This window comes from Ranitomeya imitator, chromosome 5 (assembly GCF_032444005.1).
Source record: "Ranitomeya imitator isolate aRanImi1 chromosome 5, aRanImi1.pri, whole genome shotgun sequence".
NCBI lineage: Eukaryota > Metazoa > Chordata > Amphibia > Anura > Dendrobatidae > Ranitomeya > Ranitomeya imitator.
The window spans coordinates 177,105,623-177,126,332 of NC_091286.1; the positions used below are offsets into that span (position 1 = coordinate 177,105,623).

The 20,710-nt window shown below is 45.3% G+C and overlaps 1 protein-coding gene and 1 long non-coding RNA gene across 2 annotated transcripts in view; both read right to left on the reverse strand.

The window, feature by feature from the left end:
* TULP4 (TUB like protein 4) overlaps window positions 1–20,710 on the reverse strand; it is an 860,077-nt gene that overhangs the window by 592,062 nt on the left and 247,305 nt on the right. The window lies entirely within an intron of this gene.
* Window positions 10,799–12,038, reverse strand: LOC138680602 (uncharacterized). The gene is made up of 3 exons (XR_011321680.1): window positions 11,904–12,038; window positions 11,747–11,821; window positions 10,799–11,559 (listed from the first exon to the last, which is right to left on the reverse strand). It is a non-coding gene; the product is annotated as an uncharacterized lncRNA (long non-coding RNA).

Here is a 20,710-nt window from a genome sequence, read left to right on the forward strand (position 1 = left end):
TGATGTATCCCTGGATACTCCTGGTTTCATCAGTGATGGTGGCTTTGATGCTTATCAAGCCTCGACCAACCTCATTTCTGTTGGTATACAATCTTCGGATGTTAGACTTGGAGTGAAGACCTCCATTCATTGTGAGGAGCTTTCATGTCTTTACATCTGCAGCTTCCATCTCTTCTTTTGGTCAAAACACTATGCCAGCAGGGTATCTGATAACTGGCAGGGCATATGTATTGATGGTGCGGATTTTATTCTCCCCATTGAGCTGGCTCTTCAGGACCTGTCTTACCCTTTTTATGGTATTTGGAAGTTGCTGGTTTCCTTGCCTCCTCATCATGGTTACCGTATCCCTGTGGGATGCAGAAGTACTTGTAGCATGTCTGCACATCTGCCATTTGCCCTTCTGGTAAATCCATTTAATCAGTCCTGACTATCTTGCCTCGCTTTATTACCAATCGGCTGCACTTCACCAGTCCGAAGGACATGCCAATGTTTTTGCAGTAGATCATTGTCAGTGTGATCAATGAATTGATGTCACGTTCATTTTTTGCATACAGCTTGATGTCCCCCATGTAGAGGAGGTGGCCTATGGTGTTTCCACTCTTGAACTTGTATCCATAGCCGACTCTGTAATTATCTGACTGAAGTGGTTCAAGCCTATGCAGAACAGCAATGGAGACAGTGCATCACCTTGGTATATACCGCATTTGATGATCATTTGTACTAGTTGTCTTGAGTTGACTTCCAATATTGCTGTCCAGAGCCCCATTGAGTTTCTGAGGAAGGTTCTTAAATTTCCTGTTGACATTGTAGAGAGCCAAGCATTCACAGATCCATGTGTGTGTGGCACTGATTCATAAGCTTTCCTGTAGTCAATCCAGGTTGTGTTGAGATTGGTCTGTCTGGATCTTGAGTCTTGAGCGACTGCTCTATTTACTACGAGTTGGCACTTAGAGCCTCTGCTATCAGCTTTCTCTTAATGACATTGAAAAGTTGGGTGACTAGTTGTAAGTTGGGTGACTAGTTGTTTCAAAGTCAGTGGACATTTAGGTCTTGTATCCATCCAGAGTTTCCTCATGCGCTTCATATATCCTCTCTCATTTGGTCTGCTGTAATAGTAGCATTTCATCAGATGCAGGGTCTCTTGCCTTGACCATGTATGGTTTGTTCCAGTAGCTCATTTATCATCAGATTGTCCTGGTTTCTCAACATCTTTACACCACACTGAGATATTAGCATATATAAAGACATACAAAATATATACCTATGCGAGTATTACATCTCCTCTGTAATATTGAGCCATATTCCTGCACAGCTCAGTAGAGACTAGGCACATAGGATCACACACTTTATTATGCACTATAAGCACTTTACTTAGATGTTTGGTGGTGGCTTTGTTAACCCCTTCATGACCCAGCCTATTTTGACCTTAAAGACCTTGCCGTTTTTTGCAATTCTGACCAGTGTCCCTTTATGAGGTAATAACTCAGGAACGCTTCAACGGATCCTAGCGGTTCTGAGATTATTTTTTCGTGACATATTGGGCTTCATGTTAGTGGTAAATTTAGGTCAATAAATTCTGCGTTTATTTGTGATAAAAACGGAAATTTGGCGAAAATTTGGAAAATTTCGCAATTTTCACATTTTGAATTTTTATTCTGTTAAACCAGAGAGTTATGTGACACAAAATAGTTAATAAATAACATTTCCCACATGTATACTTTACATCAGCACAATTTTGGAAACAAAATTTTTTTTTTGCTAGGAAGTTATAAGGGTTAAAATTTGACCAGCGATTTCTCATTTTTACAACGAAATTTACAAAACCATTTTTTTTAGGGACCACCTCACATTTGAAGTCAGTTTGAGGGGTCTATATGGCGAAAATACCCCAAAGTGACACCATTCTAAAAAATGCACCCCTCAAGGTACTCAAAACCACATTCAAGAAGTTTATTAACCCTTCAGGTACTTCACAGCAGCAGAAGCAACATTGAAGGAAAAAATGAACATTTAACTTTTTAGTCACAAAAATTATCTTTTAGCAACAATTTTTTTTATTTTCCCAATGGTAAAAGGAGAAACTGAACCACGAAAATTGTTGTCCAATTTGTCCTGAGTACACTGATACCTCATATGTTGGGGTAAACCACTGTTTGGACGCACGGCAGGGCTTGGAAGGGAAGGAAAGCCATTTGACTTTTTGAATGAAAAATTGGCTCCACTCTTTAGCGGACACCATGTCACGTTTGGAGAGCCCCCGTGTGCCTAAAAATTGGAGATACCCCACAAGTGACCCCATTTTGGAAACTAGACCCCCCAAGGAACTTATCTAGATGCCTAATGAGCACTTTAAACCCTCAGGTGCTTCACAAATTGATCTGTAAAAATGAAAAAGTACTTTTTTTTCACAAAAAAATTCTTTTCGCCTCAATTTTTTCATTTTCACATGGGCAATAGGATAAAATGGATCCTAAGATTTGTTGGGCAATTTCTCCCGAGTACGCCGATACCTCATATGTGGGGGTAAACCACTGTTTGGGCACACGGCAGCGCTCGGAAGGGAAGGCGCGCCATTTGACTTTTTGAATGGAAAATTAGCTCCAATTGTTAGCGGACACCATGTCGCGTTTGGAGAGCCCCTGTGTGCCTAAACATTGGAGCTCCCCCACAAGTGACCCCATTTTTGAAACTAGACCCCCCCAAGGAACTTATCTAGATGCATATTGAGCACTTTAAACCCCCAGGTGCTTCACAGAAGTTTATAACGCAGAGCCATGAAAATAAAAAATAATTTTTCTTTCCTCAAAAATGATTTTTTAGCCTGGAATTTCCTATTTTGCCAAGGGAAATAGGAGAAATTGGACCCCAAATGTTGTTGTCCAGTTTGTCCTGAGTACGCTGATACCCCATATGTGGGGGTAAACCACTGTTTGGGCGCACGGCAGGGCTCGGAAGGGAAGGCACGCCATTTGGCTTTTTAAATGGAAAATTAGCTCCAATCATTAGTGGACACCATGTCACGTTTGGAGAGCCCCTGTGTGCCTAAACATTGGAGATCCCCCACAAATGACCCCATTTTGAAAACTAGACCCCCAAAGGAACTAATCTAGATGTGTGGTGAGGACTTTGAACCCCGAAGTGCTTCACAGATGTTTATAATGCAGAGCCGTGAATATAATAAATACGTTTTCTTTCCTCAAAAATAATTATTTAGCCCAGAATTTTTTAATTTTCCCAAGAGTAACAGGAGAAATTTGACCCCAATATTTGTTGTCCAGTTTCTCCCGAGTACGCTGATACCCCATATGTGGGGGTAAACCACTGTTTGGGCACACGTCGGGGCTCAGAAGGGAAGTAGTGACTTTTGAAATGCAGACTTTGATGGAATGGTCTGCGGGCGTCACGTTGCGTTTGCAGAGCCCCTGGTGTGCCTAAACAGTAGAAACCCCCCACAAGTGACCCCATTTTAGAAACTAGACCCCCCAAGGAACTTATCTAGATATGTGGTGAGCACTTTGAACCCCCAAGTGCTTCACAGACATTTACAACGCAGAGCCGTGAAAATAAAAAATCATTTTTCTTTCCTCAAAAATGATGTTTTAGCAAGCAATTTTTTTATTTTCACAAGGGTAACAGGAGAAATTGGACCCCAGTAATTGTTCCACAGTTTGTCCTGAGTACACTGGTACCCCATATGTGGGGGTAAACCACTGTTTGGGCGCACATCGGGGCTCGGAAGTGAGGGAGCACCATTTGACTTTTTGAATACAAGATTGGCTGGAATCAATGGTGGCGCCCTGTTGCGTTTGGAGACCCCTGATGTGCCTAAACAGTGGAAACCCCTCAATTCTACCTCCAACACTAACCCCCCACACCCCTAACCCTAATCCCAACTGTAGCCATAACCCTAATCACAACCCTAATTCCAACCCTAACCCTACGGCTATGTGCCCACAATGCGGATTCGTGTGAGATTTTTCAGCATCATTTTTGAAAAATCCACGGGTAAAAGGCACTGCGTTTTACCTGCGGATTTACCGTGGATTTCCAGCGTTTTTTGCGCGGATTTCACCTGTGTATTCCTATTGAGGAACAGGTGTAAAACGCTGCGGAATCCGCACAAAGAATTGACATGCTGCGGAAAATACAACGCAGCGTTTCCGCGCGGTATTTTCCGCACCATGGGCACAGCGGATTTGGTTTTCCATAGGTTTACATGGTACTGTAAACCTGATGGAACACTGCTGCGAATCCGCAGCGGCCAATCCGCTGCGGATCCGCAGCCAAATCCGCACCGTGTGCACATAGCCTAATTCTAAAGGTATGTGCACACACTGCGGAAAACGCTGCGGATCCGCAGCAGTTTCCCATGAGTTTACAGTTCAATGTAAACCTATGGGAAACAAAAATCGCTGTACACATGCTGCAGAAAAACTACACGGAAACGCAGCGGTTTACATTCTGCAGCATGTCACTTCTTTCTGCGGATTCCGCAGCGTTTTTACAACTGCTCCAATGGAAAATCGCAGTTGTAAAACCGCAGCGAAATGCGCAGAAAAAACGCGGCAAATCCGCGATAAATCCGCAGCGGTTTAGCACTGCGGATTTATCAAATCCGCATCGGAAAAATCCGCAGAGGAACAGAATACGTGTGCACATACCGAAACCCTAACCCTAACCGTAACCCTAACCCTAGCCCTAACCCTATTCTAACCTTAGTGGAAAAAAAAAATTCTTTATTTTTTTTATTGTCCCTACCTATGGGGGTGACAAGGGGGGGGGGGGGTCATTTATTAATTTTTTTATTTTGATCACTGTGATAGATTATATCTCAGTGATCAAAATGCACTTTGGAACGAATCTGCCGGTCGGCAGATTCGGCGGGCGCACTGCGTATGCGCCCGCCATTTTGGAAGATGGCGGCGTCCAGGGAGAAGACGGACGGACCCCGGCAGGATCGGTAAGTATGATGGGGTGGGGGGGAGCACGGGGGGGGGGGATCGGAGCATGGGGGCGGGGATCGGAGCGCGGGGGTGGTGGAACGGAGCACGGGGGGGTGGAACAGAGCACGGGGTGGTGGATCGGAGCACGGGGGGTGGATGATGCAGGGGGTGGATCGGAGCATGGGGGAGGATCGGAGCGCGGGGGGGTGGAACAAAGCACGGGGGGTGTGTGGAACGGAGCACGGGGGTGGTGGATCAGAGCACGGGGGGTGGATGATGCACGGGGGGTGGATCGGAGTGCAGGGGGGTTGGATCGGAGCCCGGGGGGTGATTGGAGCACGGGGGAGCGGACAAGAGCACGGGGGGAGCTGAGCACAGGACGGAGCGGTGCATAGCACTGATCGGAGGACTGGGGGGCGATCGGTGGGGTGGGGGCACATTAGTGTTTCCAGCCATGGCCGATGATATTGCAGCATCGGCGATGGCTGGATTGTAATATTTCACCAGTTATAATAGGTGAAATATTACAAATCGCTCTGATTGGCAGTTTCACTTTCAACAGCCAATCAGAGCGATCGTAGCTCCCCTGGGCTAAACTACCACTCCCCCTGTCCCTTCAGATAGGGTGAAATGGGAGTTAACCCTTTCACCCGATCTGCAGGGACGCAATCTTTCCATGACGCCACATAGGCGTCATGGGTCGGAATGGCATCGACTTTCATGACGCCTACGTGGCGTCATGGGTCGGGAAGGGGTTAAGGAGTCTCGGTGAGGGTCATGGAGGGCCAATCGACGTTGAGTGGAGGCGCTATTTCGCTATACAGGGTGGTGCCAACGTCTGCTGATAGGAAGGGATACATATAGGGTAACACAATTTATCTTCCCTAGACTCTTCCTATTTTGTCATTTACTCTTTAGCGCCAAATCAATGTGCTGTTTTTGTGTTTTGTATCCCAGTGGATAAACTCTATGGGATTATCATTACCAGACCCTCTATAACTCCTCTTTCTAAAAAGAGAATTTTTTGTATATTTCGCTTTTTATAAATACAAGTTATTTTTTAAGGGTTTTTTTTTTCCTTCACACTTGGTTTTGCTTTACACTTGGTTTTTCTTACACTAAACCCTACTATACTGATTTGTTTTTTTACACGAAATATCAAGTAAATAGACTTTACATGTTGTGAAGGGGTTAAAGAACATGTCATTGCTATGATAACATTTTTGCCAAAAAAACGACGTTACAAGAATGTGACAATATTCCAATAGAGCTAATAAAGTCTTCTGAAGCAGCAGTTGATGTTATCAAATGCTTGTGCCTACAGATATGGACAACTGGTAAATGGCCCAAGGACTGGACAAGATATGTGTTTATTCCTATTCTGAAGAAGTGAGATGCTACAGACTTTGGAAACTATCTTACTACTGTTCCCATCCTCATGCCAGCAAAAAACTACTGAAGATCTTAAAAAGAAGTCTACAGCTTTACTTTGACAAAGAGCTGCCAGAGTAGCAAGCAGGATTTAGAAAAGGCAGAGGAACAAGAGATGTAATGGCTAATATTAGATGAATAATGCAAAAGGTAAAAGAAAACAACAAAAGGAGATTGATTTTTGAATCTTCGAAAACTGCAAAGCCTTAGACTGTGATGATCCCCAGATACTTCAAAATACCATGAAAGGTATGGGTGTGCCGAACCATCTGATCAGCCTAATTAGGAACCTTGAAATTGACCAAGAAGTAATAATCCAAACGGAAAACACAGCATGGTTCAAAGTAGAGCAAGGGGTCAGACAAGGCTGTATCCGGTCATAATTTCTATTAAATTTTTATGCATAAGCTATTACCAGGAAGGCTGGACTTGCCAAAAAAAGAAGGAATCAAAATTGCTGGACGAATCATCAACAACCTTAAATATGCAGATGATACAGCATTGACAGCAAGAAGTGTAGATGGAATGAAGGTCTTAGGCTGCTTTCACACATTTTTTTTGCCGTCAGTCACAATTCGTTGGCTCAACAATCCGTCGTAAATTGTGAAAAACTCTGATGTGACGGATCCGACTGCCGGATCTGACAAAAAAATGGATCCGTCACATTAGTTTTACATCAGTTTCTTCGACGGATCCATTTTTTAAAATCGCCCATGGGAGGCTCACAAACGTTATTGGCTACTGAAAACCTATATATAATGTTTCTACAGTCCATCTTTGACAGGCTGTAGAGCAAGTGGTGCAAAGATGGAAGGCATGATGGCAAACATTATGAAGATTTATGTGGATTTCACTTTTTAGGCTAATCGTCTGGAAGCGATTGTTCTAGAGAAGGAGCGAGAAAGACAGCGCACCATGCATCAGCGTCATTTTTGGATCCACCCAATCACAACACAGAGAATGACACGTGGGGTCTATTCAACATTATACAAGGAGTTAAGAGGAAACCCGGAAAAGCTTTTCAGCTACGTTCGAAACCGGACTACTTCGATTTTTTTGGTGGAACGGATTGGAAACATCATCCGAATTAGTGACACATATTGGCGCTTCTCCATTTCACCGACGGAGCGTCTGATGATGACTCTTCAGTAAGCCATTTTTATTGTATCTCCTACTGTTAAAGCACACTTATAACTGTAATGTTGTTGCTGGTATTTTGTACTAATTATTGCCTTGCCTTTTTTCACAAATTCCTTGCAACTGGAGAATCCCTTTCCTCACTCCATTTTCAATTTAGACTCAGGATTTCCACCATATCGGGGATTGTTAAGCACACCTGCCGCGTATTGTGGGACTGTTTGCATCAAGAATTTATCCCACATCGCACAACGGAGATTTGGCTGGATATTGCAGAAAAATTACAAAAAATGTGTCAGTTTCCCAATTGCTTGGGTGCAGTGGACAGGAAACATATCCGCATCGTCAAACCTGCTGCATCTGGCTCAGAATATTTCAATTACAAGAAATATTTCTCCATTGTGCTCATGGCCATCGCAGACGCAGAATACAAGTTTATAGCGGCCAATATTGGGGCTTATGGCCACTCCAATGACTCGCAAGTTTTTAAAGTGTCTGCAAGCTATATGGAAACACCCTCCAATTTCCACCACCAAGACCGCTGCCTGAAACCTCTAGGCCACCAATGCCATTTGTATGTGTTGGAGATGAAGTGTTCCAACTCTCAGAACACCAGCTGAAGCCATACTCAAGTAGTAGATTGACGCCAACTAAAAGAGTTTTTAATAACCGCCTAACACGAGCGAGAAGAATGGTGGAAAGCGCTTTTGGCATTCTAACATCCAAATGGTGTGTTCTGTTGACCGCTATCAACCTGAAGACTGACACTGAGGTGGTGAAAGCTTGTGTGGTCATGCACAATTTCATAATATGCAAGGAACATATTACCATGGATGACAACATCGATGAAACCACCTTGAATGATTATCATACTGGCAAGATGAGATAGTTTGAAAGCTTTGTCTTGGACCTTGCACCTTGTAACCCTAAGTATTGGACCTTGTTTTACCCAAAGTATTGGACCTGGTTTTACCCCAAGTATAGTACATGGTTTACTCAAAGTATTGTGCCTGTTTTTACCCAAAGTATTGTACCTGGTTGGGTTTTAGCCAAAGTTTACCCAAAGTATTGTACCTGGTTTACCCAAAGTAATGTACCTGTTTTTACCCACAGTATTGTACCTGGTTGGGTTTACTCATAGTTTACCCAAAGTATTGTACCGGTTTTTACCCAAAGTATTGTACCTGGTTGGGTTTTACCCAAAGTTTACACAAAGTATTGTACCTTATAATTAAATAAATGAAAGACAAAGCTTTTTAAACAAAAAATAAATCTTTTATAAATTTTAGAAAACTTTTTTAATTTATAAAACATTTATAAATTCATGTAGTGTGGGGTGGAGATAGTACTGGAGGGGCTGGCAGATCGGACCACTTCACACTCCCACTGTCGGAGAGAGGATTGTGGTGGTGACGGATCAGAAGGTAAAACAGAGGGTGAAGGGGTAGAGAAAGAAAGAGAATGGGAGGAATAAAAAACGGGATTAGGGATGGGATATTGTAAACTTTCAGGCGTGGAGTGGAGGGATTGGGAGGCAAAAGAGGTGGTGGGTGGAGAAGAGGGTTGTGTTTGGGGCATGATGGGTGTGGAAGGAGACTGTTGGTAGTGTGGGCAGGGAGTACAGGATAGGCAGGGAGTGGAGGCACAGATGATGTGGTTGGGAACTAGTATGGGGCAGGATGCTGGTACAGAGCAGGAAGCTGGTATGGGGCAGGAAGCTGGTTTGGGGCAGGAAGATGGTATTGTATAGGAGGGGGAGGAGGGACAGTGGCTGGAGGGGGAACAAGTGCGGGAGAAACTACCGGGGCGGGTGGAGGGGCTTGGGAGCGAACCTGCACTAGGCTTGCATTACATGCATCTGCTGGTCAGGAGATAGCTCATCTATGCACTCGGAAAAATGAGTAATTTGGCGATTTACTTCCATCTCAATGCAGATGTCTATCCAGACGTGTGCTCAACTCAAGCAAACTGCTGTTCAGTAGGTTGAATCCAGCAGTGGTTTGCTGACAACAGTTTGAATGAGTTCTGGAAGGATGCATTTAGATTCAAGAACTTGGGCGCATAGCTCTTTTCCTGATCCCTCTGGTGCTGCCGCCCAGAACCTAAAGGTGTTCTAATGGTGGCAACAGTGTCAGAGGGGTGGGATAAAGGAAAAGCTATATCCTCACCAGAAGCTTCATGTAACGAAGTCTGCCACGATGCTCCAGCGCAGGTGGATGGGACAGAGAGACCAGATGTGAGGGAAGGCATGGAAGGTGCAAATGGGTCGGTCTGTCGAAGTGGTCCCCGATGGCGGACTCCTGAGGGATCGCTCCAGAAGGGTTCAACTCTGCAGGCTCCCGAGTGCTGCAGACGGTGCTGTAGAAAAAAGAAAAAAAAGAGTACCGTATATACTCGAGTATAAGCCAACCCGAATATAAGCCGACCCCCATAATTTTGCCACATAAAAACTGGGAAAACTTAATGACTCGAGTATAAGCCTAGGGTGGGAAATGCAGCAGCTACCGGTAAATGTCAAAAGTAAAAATAGATACCAATAAAAGTAAAATTAATTGAGACATCAGTAGGTAAGTGTTTTTGAATATCGATATTGAACAGGAGCCCCATATAATGCTCCATAAAGTTTATGATGGCCCCATAAGATGCTCCATATTAAAACATGCCACATATAATCCTGCATAAAGGTTAATAATGCCCCCAAAAGATGCTCCATATACACATTTGCCCAATATAATGCTGCACAAATGTTGATTATGGCCCCATAAGATGCTCCATAAAGATATTTGCCCCATATAGTGCTGCACAAACATTGATTATGGCTCCATATAGTGCTGCACAAACATTATGGCCCCATACAGACACTTGCCCCATATAGTGCTGCACAAACGGTATGGCCCCATACAGACACTTGCCCCATATAGTGCTGCACAAACGGTATTGCCCCAGAAGATGCCCCATACAGACACTTTCCCCATATAGTGCTGCCGGCGCCGCTCCATCTTCAACGTCTCCTGCACTGATGTTCAGGCAGAGGGCGCGCACTAACCACGTCACTGCGCCCTCTGACCTGAGCGTCACTGCAGAAGACACTGAAGATGGAGCAGCGCCGGAACGTGGAGCAGGTGAATATCGCGCAGCGCTGCGCTCCCCTCCCCATTATACTCACCTGCTCCTGGCTCGGTGCAGTCCCTGCTTCCCCGACACCGCAGCTTCATCCTGTACTGAGCGGTCACCATTACCGCTCATTACAGTAATTAATATACACCTCCACCCCTATGGCAGGTGGAGCCGCATATTCATTACTGTAATGAGCGGTACCATGTGACCACTCAGTACAGGAAGAAGCGGTCAGCCCCGGGAAGCCAGGGACCTGCAGGGACCGCGCCAGGAGTAAGTGAGTATTATTAGACAGCTGCTGCTCCCCCTCCCCTGCCGACCCCTGGGTATGACTCGAGTATAAGCAGAGAGGGGGACTTTCAGCCCCAAAAAATGGCCTGAAAATCTCGACTTATACTCGAGTATATATGTTAATTAATATATTGTTATTGCTTGGCTCTGGCTGAAACCCAAAAAAAAAGGTTACACATGTAACAGGCCAACGCCACCGGTTCATAACTCTGTCCCTTGTGAAGTGAAAGCACAAATTAGTTAGTTTTCAACACATTACATCAAGCAACATAAGTTACTGAACTGGGAATACTTATGCGCTTGATTCTGGGCCCGACCCTCAAGGTCCTCCCAATTGTCCACTACTTTGTGACATACTTCCTCCAAGAGCCGTCGGGTCACACCTTGATCAGCGTGGCAGCGATCCCCCGTGTTCCACAGCGGCTCCCGCTCTCGGACTATATCGATGAGGAGGTCGATATCTAAACCGGCCTCCTCACCGTCAGAGTCCAGAGCACGCTTTGTAGCCTGATAAAGACAAAAAAAACAAAAACGTTAGGCACAAATCATCAACATGAAGTTGAGGTACTTACTTTGTGATGACCACCCCGACGTGGGATGTGCTTTGAGGACCTCTACGTCGAGACCCAGAATCGGAAGACTAAAAAAAAAAAAAAAAAAAAACAATATTATCTGTTTGGATATGTATTGTGTGTACTGTGATGTCGGTGATGATCTGATTTATGTGTTGTGTCTACTGTGATGTCTGCGATGATTTGTTTTTTATGTGTTGTGTATACTGTGAGGTCTGTGATGATTTGTTTCTGCGATGCATGTAAGAAACTTACTAAATGCAAGCCAGCTCCGGGTATTTCTTCACCCCGTCCGTCTCCTTCTGGAAACACCTCTGATACTGCAGGTTCCTGTTAAACAATTATTTATTAATAATCTATACATATTTCGTTAACATCAACAAAAAGAAAAAATATATATTTATCTATTTACCTCACATCACTGACGATGCGAGGGAATGCTCCCAGAAGAAGACATTGGTTGGCTGGCGGCTGGCCTGGTTGGCTGTGGCTGGCCTGGTAGGCTGTGGTTGGCCGGTGGCTGGCCTGGTTGGCAGGCGACTGGCCTGATAACCAGGCCAGCCACAGTCTGACTGGCGGCTAGACTAGTTGACTTCGTGGCTGGCCTGGTAGGCTGTAGCTGGCCTGGTAGGCTGTGGCTGGCCTGGTAGGCTGCGGCTGGCCTGGTTGACTGGCGGCTAGACTAGTTGACTTCGTGGCTGGCCTGGTAGGCTGTAGCTGGCCTGGTAGGCTGTGGCTGGCCTGGTAGGCTGTGGCTGGCTGCTGGCCTGGGAGGCTGTGGCTGGCTGATGGCCTGGAAGGCTGTGGCTGGCCTAGTAGACTGTGGCTGGCTACACCACTCTAAACGCTTGGAAACATTTGTCATTGAGAGCAGCGGTTTTCTAATTGCAGCTCTTCCGTGGAATCCAGCGAAGTGCAGCTCCCGATGAATAGTTTTCGTGGAACCTGGGTTCTGTAGATGTTCATTGAGCTCAGCAGTGATTTTCGGAGCCGTGGTCTTGCGATCCTCTCTCACAATTCGCTTTAGAGTACGACGGTCTCGCTCAGTCAACTTTGACTTTCGGATGGACCTGTGCTTTGCTGCGGACGTTTTTCCTTCTCTTTCAAACGCAGTCATTACTTTGGAGACAGTACCTCTTAACACGCCAAGCATTCGGGCACTTAATGATACACTAACGCCTGCCAATTTGGCCTCTTTGAAAATCCTGCAATTGGTATCAGGTTCTCATCAATGTTCTTAAAATTATGCAAAACAAACAGTTAATTTACATACACATATCACATAACACAAATAATCAACTACAAAATATTACCATATGTCACGGTTTGCGTGTTTATCACATGTTCGAAGATTATGATGCCAAAACATTAGGTGTTTCCATTATTTTGTCCAACAGGTCTTATAAAAAAAAAAAAAAAACTTGTGCTATTTTCTCACTGATAACCGGTTTATGACCAGAAGACATAGCCACAATTTAATAGGATCTTAATTAATGGCATATATTCTTATCAAATATAAAGGGTTCTGAAAGGGGCTGAAATTTAAGAATTGTAAATATTTGGCAACTTATTTTTTAATGAATAGTAAAGCCTTATGATTTAAAGAAGCACTCGCTTCAAAGTTTTCATCCTCTTAACATATTGCAATCATCACATTATGGCACTGCGTACTTACAATTGCTCATTTTGCCCTTCTACTCAGTTAATTCTTCTCTTTTCAATTAGGTCAATGACACGTGATTAAAAACAGACTAGCTGAATTCTACATCGCTGCAAAATCCCTGGTAGCCCAGCTCCACCCCTCTTCAACTCATGACGCAGCAGCTACGCTCTTCTCCCCACCAATGATTTTGCAGTGATGTAAAATTGACTTTCTAATAAAGAAAGTCAACAATAGGCCGGCATAACTCGGCGGGAGCACATTTCCTCCCCAGACTCTGGGGGCGCTATACACTTATTTCTCAGTGCCGTTATAAAACAGCGCTGATGCACAAGTACCTAAAACTGCCGCCGTTAAAAGGTATATGGCGGTCGTTAAGGGATTAAACTGTCACTGTGTGTAAACGATCACAACAATTAGGAACCAGGCAAAAGGTACAGTCACACATAACGATATTGTTAACTATATCGTTGCTTTTTGTGACGTAGCAACGATATCGTTAAGGAAATCGTTATGTGTGACAGCGACCAACGATCTCCCTGCTGGGAGATCGTTGGTCGCTGAGGAAAGTCCAGAACTTTATTTCGTCGCTGGACTTCCCGCTGACATCGCTGGATCGGCGTGTGTGACACTGATCCAGCGATGTCTTCACTGATAACCAGGGTAAACGTTAAAAAAACAAACACTACATACTTACCTTCAGCTGTCTGTCCCCGGCGCTCTGCTTCTCTGCACTTCTCCTGCATCCTGTGTCAGCGCCGGCCAGCCAGAAAGCAGAGCGGTGACGTCACCGCTCTGCTTTCCGGCTGACCGGCGCTGACAGTGCAGAGGAAAGCACAGCGTCGGAGAACAGACACGGAAGGTAAGTATGTAGTGTTTGTTTTTTTAAAGTTTACGCTGGTAACCAGGGTAAACATCGAGTTACTAAGCGCGGCCCTGCGCTTAGTAACTCGATGTTTACCCTGGTTACCGGGGACCTCGGGATCGTTGGTCGCTGGAGAGCTGTCTGTGTGACAGCTCTCCAGCGACCAAACAGAGACACTGCAGCGATCGACATCGTTGTCGGTATCGCTGCAGCGTCGCTTAGTGTGACGGTACCTAAAAGGAGAGAGGTCCATCTGCCTACGTATGAGTGCTCCCACGATGTCATTGCAAGAGCCCGATTTTTGCCATAGTGACTCCCAGGTCACCAAGGTACGGGAAGCTTATTAGACCATGATCGAAGCTTCTGTATATGTATAACGCATTTGCAATGCTGGTGCATTGCAAAGCATTACACCTGCGATCAAAGTTAAAAAAACAAAAATAAAAAAAAGCGGAAGTCCCATAGTGAGACCAGATAAAAAAAATTACAAAGTGAAAAAAAAAAATACAAAATAATTAAAAATATTACACTAATAAATTACACATTTTTATGTATAAAAAAAAACAAACAAATAAAAAATAGAATTATTCTTACCGTTAATTCGGTTTCTAGGAACCTTCCACAACGGCATATGGAGGTTGTCTCTTTGCCCTAATGGGGAACAGGAAACACAGAGAGGTTTAAAAGGACCTCCCACCTCCCACCTGCCAGTGACTTACAACTGAGACCATAGCACCGGTTTACCTTCGAAATCCCAGAACTAGTCCAGGATTATGTATCGGGTGGGAAATTAGCGCCGTCGTGGAAGGTTCCTAGAAACCGAATTAACGGTAAGAATAATTCTATTTTCTCAAGTCACCTTCCACGACGGCATATGGAGGAATACCAACTAATTTGGCACTAGGGAGGGACAACGGCCTGGAGAACTTTACGGCCGAAGACTAAGTCCTTATTGGACAATACATCTAATCTATAATGCTTAGAGAAGGTATGGAGTGAAGACCACGTTGCTGCCCTGCAGATCTGCTCCGGAGATGCACCTGCTCTTTCTGCCCAGGAAACTGACGTAGATCTTGTTGAATGGGCCTTGATCCCTACTGGAGGTATTTTGTTTTGAGCAAGGTAGGCTTCCGTTATGGCTTTTTTGATCCATGTAGCAATGGTACTTTTAGCTACTTTTTTCCTCTTATTTTGCCCTGAGAGATGGACAAAGAGGTTATGATCGATTCTGAGAGCACGGGTCTGATCCAAGTATTGCAGCAGAATACGTCGTACATCCAGAGTGCTGAATCTTCTTTCTTCCAAGTTTGCAGGTTTAGGGCAAAAGGTCGGTAGAACAATCTCTTGGGAACGATGAAATTCAGAGACTACCTTCGGAAGAAAAGAAGGATCCAGACGAAGTACTATTGAATCATCTCTCACTAGAAGATACGGCTCTCGTATAGATAAGGCCTGCAGTTCACCCACTCTTCTAGCCGAAGTTATGGCTACCAAAAACACAGTTTTATAGGCAAGATTTTGAGGAGAGCAGGAGGACAAAGGTTCAAAAGGTGGGCCTGTAAGACCTTGGAGCACCACATTGAGATCACATGGGGGAACTATGATCTGTTTTCTAGGATTCATACTAGTTGCCGATGTTAAAAACCTTTTGATCCAGCGATGACCTGCTAGATCTTGATCAAAAAAAGAACTAAGTGCAGAGACCTGGACTTTGAGAGTACTGGGTCTAAGACCCATCTCCAAGCCTTTTTGTAAAAAATCTAATATGTTAGGTATATTTGGCTTGAGAGGGTCTGGAAGGTTAGGCAGACAAAACGACAAAAACTTTTTCCAGATTTTGTTGGAGATGGCGTTGGTTACTGGCTTTCTCGATTTTTGGAGAGTAGCTATAACAGGGTCCGATAATCCTTTTGCTTTGAAAACCTGGGCTTCAGTAACCACGCCGCTAAGTTCCATTTCTGAGGGTCTGCATGGAGAATGGGACCCTGAGAGAGGAGATTGTCTTTTAGTGGTAACATTACCGCCCCATCCACTTGTAGTTGGATGATCAAGTTGAACCAACTTCTTTTGGGCCAAAAAGGAGCTATCAGAATAGTCGGAGTCATTTCTATCAGTATCTTCCGTAGAACCTTTGCAAGAATTGGGATTGGTGGAAATGCGTAGGCTAGCTGGAAATGCCAATCTTGGACTAGGGCATCCACTCCTCTGGGATTGCCTCTTGGGTTCAAGGAAAAAAAGGTTTCGACTTTTGCGTTCTGGTGAGAGGCAAAGCGGTCAACATCTGGAAGACCCCACTTTTGTACTAGTATATTGAACGTTTGAAGATCTAGGCTCCATTCGCCAGGATGAATGTCCTGGCGACTCAGGTAATCTGCCTGAATATTTGCAGCCCCCTTTAAGTGAATTGCCGTCAGGGACAGTAAGTGTTTTTCGGCCCAATAAAAAATTCGAGCGGAGATCTTTTATAAACTGAGGAATTTTGTACTGCCCTGGAGCTTGATGTGAACCACCTTGGTCATGTTGTCTGAATATATCTGGACATGTTGACCAGAAATCTGACGGCTTGCTGCTAACAGGGCCTCTTCCAAAGCTTTGAGCTCTCTGAAATTTGACGATTTCTCGCTGATCGACTGGTTCCAAAGACCTTGGTAAGGAATATGTTTCATATGGCTCCCCAGCCCCTCTTGCTGGCATCTGTCTTGATCGTGGTTAGTGGAAGCTGAATCCAGCTCACGCCCTTCAGGAGGTTTCTGGAATTCATCCACCATGTTAAGGATGCTTTCACTCACTTGGGTGTGTGGATCCTTTTTGTTAGAGTGCCAGGTCGACCATCCCACTTGTCTAGAATGTGGGTTTGGAGAATTCTTGAGTGAGCTTGAGCCCAAGCTACCGATTGTATGCAGGCTGTCATGGAGCCTAAGAGAGACATTCCTTCTCGAAGAGTAGGAGATCTCATCTCTTTGAATCTTCTGATTTTTGCTAATGGTAGCCTGTGATCGTCTGGGAGAAAGGACATCTGTTTTGCCGAGTCCAGAACCACACCCAAAAACTTCCTTGTTTTTGAGGGTTGAAGCTGAGATTTATTCATATTTGGAATCCAACCCAGAGACATCAATATCTCTAAAGTGGTTGACACATGGGATATCAGGGTCATCTCGGTGGGAGCTACTATCAGGAGATCGTCCAGATAGGGCACTATACAGACACCTTGTTTCCGGATAAATGACCATGATTTTGGAGAACACCCTCGGTGCTGAGGAAATGCCAAAGGGAAGGACTCCACTCGATGACTCCCCTGTATCGCAAACCTGAGATATTTTGTGTGTCTTGGGTGAATAGGAATGTGAAAATATGCATCCTTTAGGTCGATGGTTGCCATAAAGGAGTGATGTTCTATCAGAGGAATTGCAGATTTTACAGACTCCATCTTGAACTAGCGATATTTCACATGTTGATTTAGACCTTTCAGGTTTATAATAATATGTACGTCCCCTAAAGGTTTGGGTACCAAAAACAGTCGGGAATAATGTCCTTTTCCCCGTTCCGATTGTGGAACTGGGGAGATCACATTTGATTTCAGAAGATCTCTGAGACCCAATGTCAATAAACTGTGATCTCTCGATGTCAGAAGGGTAGTAACTTTTAGACCCTGAGGGGGGGAAGAAATTAACTATCAATAGGCCCTTCTTGATAACATTGAGGACCCAGTGGGAACTGGTGATATTTTCCCACTGACCCACATATTTTGAGAGTCTCCCCCCCACCGGGTCGGAGTCATTGTTTGTCCTGTTGGGACTGCTGCTGCTGTTGCTGTTGGACAAAAATATTTTTCCCTCTACCCTTTGCGTAACTCCACCTGCTGGTTTTGCCTTTACCTCTTGCTTGAGAGGGCTGAGACTGTGGGGCACGAAAAAAACGTTTCCTAGGTTGTTTTTGCTCCGGGAGTGACTTTTTCTTGTCGGAAGCCTTGTCAAGAATGTCATCTAAGGCCGGACCGAAAACATAATCTCCCTTAAAGGGTATGGCATACAACTTTGCTTTAGAGGTGATATCACCGCTCCATATCTTAAGCCAGAGGGCTCTTCTGGCAGAGTTGGAAAGCACCAGGGATCTGGCGGCCACTCTAACAGATTCCAGAGAAGCGTCAGCCAGAAGCCCAGTAGCTTTATGTAGAATGGGGAGTGAATCTAATATCTCGCCTCTTGAGGTACCTTGAGATATGTGAGACTCTAATTTTTCTAGCCAGCAGGAGAGGGCCCTGGCAACACAAGTAGAAGCGACGTTAGCCTTAAGGACAGATGTAGAAGTTTCCCATGATTTTTTTAGGAGACTTTCAATCTTCCTGTCCATAGGATCCTTTAATTGCGAAGAATCCTCAAAAGGGAGTGCTGTTCTTTTGGCGACTCTAGACACCTGCACATCAACCTTTGGAATGTCCAATTTGATAATTTCACCCTATAGAGGAAATCTATGCTTCATTTCTGAAGGGGTACTGAGGCGTTTCTCAGGCTGTTCCCATTCCTGATCAATCATACTAACAATGTTAGCGTGCACTGGGAACCCCACTCTCTTCTCCGATCTGAGCCCACCAAACATTTGATCCTGTATGGACTGTGGTTCAGGTTCCTCTTCTAGGCCCATAGTATTACGGACAGCAGATACTAGATCCTCAATGTAATCTGAGGAAAAGAGGTATTTCCTTATCTCAGCTTTAGGCGATACTGGATGTTCCCAGCCCACAGATGAGGTATGAGAGCGATCTGAATCAGAATCAGATTCAACGACCTAAATTTTTCTCTTTTTAGCTGGGGAATGTGGTGGCGGTGGTAGAGGAGTAAAAGCTGCCAATGAAGATTGCACCTCCTGTTTTACTAGGGAGCGAATTTCATCCAGCAGAGATGGTTGCTCGGCTTTTACAATCCTGTCAGTACATGGCTGGCAGAGTTGTTCATCCCAGTTAAGAAGGAATTTAGCAAAACAGACTGGGCACTTCTTTTTATTAGCGGCTGTAGGGGCAGACTTTTCTCCCTGAAACAGAAAGGGTGAAAGGAGAGAGGACAACGAAACCCCCTAAAGGTACTACCTCCCGGATCTTATCCCTGCAAACACTCACTGTAACAGGGGTAGCGCTGGGCTCCGCAGACGCCGGGCACAAAGAACCATCCATACTGGGGAAATAGCCTTTCTTCAGTGGTGGTTCAGCAGGATTTAAGAACGCCGTCCAGCACCTGTCTCCAGCAATCAAATGTTCCCCCTCTAGAATCCATGTGAGGGGACGCCATCAGCCCGACACGCCGGCCGGCGAACCCGGAAGTACCAGCTTCCAGATGATACGAAAAACCGGAAGTGACGCGCGCGCGACCGCTGACGTCACTTCCGGAACGCCGAGCCGACAGAATGGAGGGGGAGAACGCCGGGAAGCTCCTGGAGGAACCCGGCGAGGGATCCCAGGCCTGCTTTGCCCTCGTGGGGGCACAGGAAGGCCAGGAGGGGGTCCCGAGGCACCTGCAAGCAGGACGACGGGAGCAGCACCGGAGGAGGCGGAGCGCGACCATCAGCTGCCCGGCTTAAACAGGCAAAGCCTGTACAAGGTACTGCAGTCGCCAGCCACTACAGCACATGGAGACCTCTCCTGTTGTGAATTCTGTTGTCGAACTCCCTCCTGTGGTTGTGAATGGTACTTCGGCGAGTTCTGTCCATGGACTCCCTCTGGTGGCTGTGAGTGAAGCTGCTGCTTCTGAGGTTCCTTACACAGGTGACGTGGTTTATCCTTTGGTTGGCTGCTCTATTTAACTCCACTCAGATCGTTACTCCATGCCAGCTGTCAATGTTCCTGCATTGGTTCAGTTCGCTCTTGGATCTTTCTGGTGACCTTTCTGGTGACCTGTCTGCTCCAGCAGAAGCCAAGTTCCTGCTAGTTATTATTTGTTAATGGTTTCCTTGTCCAGCTGGATATCATGATTTTGCCTTGCTAGCTGGAAGCTCTGGGATGCAGGGTGGCATCTCCGCACCGTTAGTCGGTGCAGAGGTCTTTTTGCACACGCTGTGTGGTCTTTTGTAGTTTTTTGTGCTGACCGCAAAGATACCTTTCCTATCCTCTGTCTGTTTAGTAAGTCTGGCCTCCCTTTGCTGAAACCTGTTTCATTTCTGCGTTTGTGACTTTCATCTTTACTCACAGTCAATATATGTGGGGGGCTGCCTTTTCCTTTGGGGAATTTCTCTGAGGCAAGGTAGGCTTTATTTTCTATCTCTAGGGCTAGCTAGCTCTTAGGCTGTGAAGAGGCGTCTAGGGAGTATCAGGAACGCTCCACGGCTATTTCTAGTTGTTGTGATAGGATTAGGGGTTGCGGTCAGCAGAGCTCCCACATCCCAGAGCTTGTCCTGTGTGAGTTTAACTATCAGGTCGTGCCGGGTGCTCCTAACCACCAGGTCCATAACAGTACAGCTGGCCCAAAGTATTAATGCATCTCAATAGAGGGATAAGAGAAGTTCTGAGACCATTTTTTTTTCTTTGCACTGTGTTTTGTCTTTCTTTTCCCCTTAACCTTTGGGTGGTTCAGGACACAGGTGTAGATATGGACATTCAAGGTCTGTCCTCTTGTGTGGATCATCTCACTGCAAGGGTACAAAACATTCAAGATTTTGTGGTTCAGAATCCGATGTTAGAGCCTAGAATTCCTATTCCTGATTTATT